Raw genomic sequence first — 5,858 nt, 5'->3', positions numbered from 1 at the left:
GGTATTTAGAATTGATCATGGTGGAAAAATTCACTTCCAAGGAGTCCACAAGTTGCTGCTAGGAGCATAGAACTAAAAGAGAATTGACCGTTCGCCATACTTCTCAGTAGAATATATTACAAAATAGAAGAACATAACAATTGTTGGGATAGCCAGAAGCTAAAGGCAAAAAGACTTCCCAATAAGCTTTGGGCAGAAGCTGTCCATAAATAGTCTACATCCTCAACAAATCTCCTACAAAAGTAGTGGTAAACAATACTCCATTTTAAGCATAACAAAACAGAAAAATAGAAGTAATCATTTGTTAATTATACAAGTGTCTTGGTTACATGCCTAATTAGAATTAATAGAATTGATGTGCTGGTAGTGAGAACCAACATGCATAGCATATCAAAGTTGCAGTTATAGCTGAAGCATTAAGACAAACTGAAAGCCCAGCAAGCATATCATAAGCACCATAACCATGAGATTAAATTAATGTAAACTAAGAGATTTAGGTTAGTAGCTATCCATCATCTTTCTATGCAAGAAAATGACTTATATAAATACATTATGATGATAAATAGACATGTAGTGTGTTGTGTCTATTTGCTTTGTATACTCATTCTTTATGTTCTCTATTTTGACTTGGTATCAAAGCACACCTCAAAGCTTTATCCAGTTAATGGATCCAGTTGAGGTCATGCCTGAGAATCAAACCACAAGCCCACAAAACTGGAAACACTTCCTCATACACCAATGAAGGAAATCGAACCCAATCAACAATACTATTGCACAGACAAAACACACGCTCAATAAACAATGTGCAAGTCACACAACAAACTTGGAGTCACTAGTACAAAATGACCTTTACTAACATTTGATTTTCTTAGACTTTACAAAAAGTATATCAATAATTGTGTAAATATGCACCATTTTCTGCTTCTAAAAAATAGGTATACAAATTATTAATATTAGTGTCTCAGTGAGTTAAGCATAAGAAATCACTGACACTGAAGTATCAGAGGTTAGAAAAAATCATTACATAGAAAAAATCATTACAATATGTAAATGTCCCAACTTGAACTTAAGACTTTAAAATTCAAAATTTTTATGTTTGGACCACAAACCACTAAACCTATAGAGTTAAGATACAAGTATTACATAAAACTAAAAAATAAAAATATAATAGCAAAAGTAAAATCCATAAATCCCAACTGAAATCTCTTTCCTCCATTTCATCATATTGTCAATCAAAACTTACAAACAAACTCACTGCCATGCCTTTGACACACCCAAAACCTTCATCACTGCTTTCAATTAGCAACTGCCATCATCTCTTATGCACTAAAGTTTGGTCTCTATTTTTTTTGTCTCTTTTGCCCTGATTGGAAATCTACTGCCGTCATTGGTAACAAATCCATTGTCGTCATCACCCTTGGGCTGTAATGGCTTGGAGCCATCATCAATAGTCAATCATTCATCACATGAACAACTTCTCAGCCTCTATCCAACTATCGTTGTCACTGCCATACTGCCTCAATCTCTGTTCAAGGCCTCAATCTCTATTCAAGGAAAGCTTAAATGAATAACTAAGTGTCCTGCAAATTTGATGTTGTCTTTTTTTTTTTTTGGTCCTTATTGCCAGCATTTTAGTGTTCTGTAGCTGTTATGTGTCTTAAGCTCATTTGCATAATATGGGTCTTACAATTTCTTTTTAATTTTCCTCTAAAAATTATAATTTTGATTTTTTTCCTCCCTTTTCTAATATAGAGTGATCTTTACAATGACTATAAAATGGTATTAGATGAACTAGGTTTAGCGACCTCTAGCTCGCTCCAAAAAGTAACGAAACCTATTTTCTTCAATCCTCGTCTCGCCCTCTCTGCTGTTTTGTTTTATTTTTATTTTTATAACTTTTTAATTTTAATTTTTTATTATTATTGAACTATTATATATTTATTTATTCTTTTGGTTTCGTAAATATGGGGTTTGGTGACTACATTGCAAGGGTTGCGTTCTTAATTGTGTCGATATTTCTGATGATGCTATTATTTCATGTGTTGATGGAAGGTTGGTCTTTGTTAGAAGCTTTTTAACCTCTGCTAGAGCTAGAAAGCAGCTAACTTCATTACAAAAGTACTCACTCGTTGAATTTCAATTTGATTTTTGCGAAGCCTAGGGTTCGAAAATTTCACTCTGGCCAATCACCTATGAAAAACGAGTCAAAATTTTCCTTTTTACATTATTCTTTATATGATATGTAATTTATTTTTTTAATTTATTGTTCAAACCTTTATAAAATGTAGAATATGAGAATTATTTCCCAAAGATTAAGAAAGAAATCCTAAAAGTAAATAAGTAGAAATATGAGTCCAAAGATATATTGTTTTCACCTTGTTTTTTTGTATTTGTTTGTGTGTATTTATTTGTGTGTATTTATTTGAAGGATTTATTTTTGTTTGAGGACAAAATACGTTGGATTAATTTAATGATATTTGTTATTTTTGTTATTTTTTTTTCACTTTATCATTTGTTATTGCTATTTAAAGAGTAATTTTACAAACTAGTGATTGTATAACTGGTAGGGGGATGCCTCTTTTATGGGATTTTCTATTCTTCATCATTATAATTAAAATTCAATGATTGCTTAATTTGTTAACCTTTTGAATATCCTCTACTTATGTCACATTTATTAATTAAAGTGGCCTAAGATGCTCTAAATGGTCTGTAAGTTTGTTTTCTGAACGAACTAGATGCTGGGCAGACTATACAATACATTAATTAAGGCCTAATGGAGTTTATTAAGTTAAAACTTGTGATTTGATTGGTTACCTATAAGGTATAGCATGTACTAAAAATATACTATTAAGCCAAAAGTAACATAACATCACTAAATACAACCACTAATATTTAAAATGACATTAATAATTTTTTATGTTATTGAGTCAGTGTGCTCCTAATACTGTGGTCACATAAATCACTAACATACAAATAATATCATCAAATGCTAATACCATCATGTTATTATTTTAGTGTTACTATAGTGACACAAATTATTGATATAAAAATCACTGACACTAATTGACACTAAAAATTAGTGTCAGTATGCTCTCGTTTGAGCGTTACTGACACAATTAAAAAGTGTCAGGAAAAATAATTAGTGGCATTAATTTGGTGTCAGTAAAGTCTATTTTTCTACTAATGAGTTCCTTTGCCTTTTCAGCTCCTACCAAGCTTGATAGGACCAATTTTCTTATTTGGTAAGCATAGGTCCTACTAGCTATACGTGGTAATGGGCTAGAATGATACATTTATGGAACAAAGAGAGAACCACAGAAGTGTTTGGTATCAGGGGATGAACATTGAAATTCCATTACCTTTGAGAACTAAGAATACATTGTTTGGTTAAGGCAAGATTAGCTCTTGCTAAGTTGGTTACTTACAACCATTTCTGAAAATGTTAGAACTTGAAAGATTGTTATCATCTCAGTCCACTACAAGGGTCAATCTTTAAAGATGCGACTCCAATCTTACATGAAAGGCTTTATGACAATGACTGAATACTTTACCAAAATGAGAACTTTAAGTCTTGAATTGGCCTCAATAGGAAAACCAGTGGATAAAAATGATCTTGTGACATTTGTTTTGACAGGATTTGGTTAAGACTATGAGAATTTTGTTGTTAGTTTACTCGCTAGACCTATTCAGCTATCATTTGATGAAGCTTGTCCATACTGCTCAACCATCAAAGGAGACTGGAGCACCTAAATAATATGATGGTAAAAAAAAACCTTGTTGCACATGGAAATAAGGGAAGTGCAAGCAACTGGAATAACAAAAGAGATCAAGAAGGAAAGAACAATGGCCTTAGTAGAGGAGGAAATCAAGACAACAACAATATTGTCAAGATGGCAAAGGGAAAAGACAAAGATAATGGTTCAAAAACACAATTAAACCTGATGTCTTTTGCAGATCTGCCTTAAAGAAGGACACACAACTGACGAATGTTGGCACGGGAAAAATGGTGAAACAAGATCATATAGTGTTGCATTGTTATTATTTGCCTTATTGAGGAAGTCAATTTGTCAAGAGTGAATGTCTGTTAGTTGTGAGTCTATGTTAAAGTTGTTAGCCTCTAATGGCAAAGCTCAGTTCTTTAACAAAAAATCGAAGTCTGTAAACTAGCTGGACATTTTTCATGGAAGGCTAAATCATCCAAATGATTAAATCCTTAAGAAAGTTGTGTTTAACCGTATGAACTCTAGAACAATGAATAAATTTGAACTTTGTTCTTTTTGCTCAGCATATATGTATGGAAAAAGCCACAAACAAACTTAGAAAATAGTGCATGACAAAACCAGAAAACCATTTGAGTTGGTGCACACTGACTTGTAGAGACTAGTACCTATAACATTTGGTGATGGTTATAAATACTATACAATCATAGTTGATGATTTCAAAAAATTCACATGGATATTTCCATTAAATGATAAAGCACACACCACACAAAGTATTCATTAAATTTAAAGATTTAGTTGAAAACTTAACTGACCACAAGATTAAATGTCATCAAAAGTCATCAACAACATACACGCCTCAATACTATATGCAATTACTTACAGTGCCATGACTGTCATCTTACTTTGATACTTCAGCTCATATAGACCCCATTTAAAGTCCTCAAGATCACCTTCCTGGTCAGAAGCAACACATAAAACATGAAGAAGACACCTCAGAAACATAAGAACCTGAAACAACCTTTCTAAACACTGTAACCAACCTTGAAGAAATAGAGGAACCTAAACTTGTCATTGAACCTAAACTAATTAAAGAACCACAACAAATACCAATTGGCCATCCCATGATAACCAGATCCAAATTATGTATTTACAAACAAAAAATTCACTTAGCCAAGCGAGAACAAAAGGACTTTGAATGTATGCTTGGAAACACCAAATCTGCCATGCAAGATAAGAACTGGAGCCTTGTGAATGTAGAGCCTTGCTGAAGAATGAAACATGGGAGCTTGTGAAACCAAACAACAATATGAAGATAATTGGGAACAAATGGATTTACTAACTCAAATGCAATCCATATAGAAGCATTGCAAGGTGTAAGGCAAGATTGGTGGCCAAAGGGTATTGCCAAAAAGCTGGAATTGACTATACTAAGACCTTTAGTCTAATAATAAAAAGTGCGACAATAAAAATGGTGTTGAGCTTGGCTATGAACCAAGTATAAGATGTCAAGCAAGTAGATGTCAACAATGCTTTCCTCAATGGTGAACTGAATGAAGAATTATACATGGAACAACCTAAAGGATTTGTCAAGTAAGCATCCAACCTTATCTGCAAGCTCAAAAATGCCCGTCACGGATTGAAACAAGCACCTAGAGCATAGTATGAGAAACTCATGTGTGCACTGATTCAATGGCAGTTCAAAAATCCCATATTAGGCACATCTCTATTTTACTTAAGGAATAGTGATGATTTACTGATAATTTTGGTGTATGTGGATGATATATTAGTGACCAGAAGTTAGCCCAAGGAGATGCAAAGGGTTATTAACAATTTTAGATGCAAGTTTGCATTAAAAGAACTTAGATTACTTAGTTACTTTTTGGGAATTGAAGTTTAAAAGGATGAAGAAGGAGTGCATCTTACTTAAAGTAAATACATAGAAGACCTGTTGAAAAAAAATCAACATGATTGACTACAAAAGCGTCCAACACCTATAAGCATATCAGTGAAGTATAAGCTAAATCATTTGATAAAAAAAAGAAGTACAAGCTTTGAAGACAAGACACTTTATAGGGATGTCGTAGGAGCATAGCAATATGCCACCTTGATCAGACTTGAGATATCATTTAGTGTTAA

This window comes from Citrus sinensis, chromosome 6 (assembly GCF_022201045.2).
Source record: "Citrus sinensis cultivar Valencia sweet orange chromosome 6, DVS_A1.0, whole genome shotgun sequence".
NCBI lineage: Eukaryota > Viridiplantae > Streptophyta > Magnoliopsida > Sapindales > Rutaceae > Citrus > Citrus sinensis.
This window is presented reverse-complemented; position numbering follows the sequence as displayed.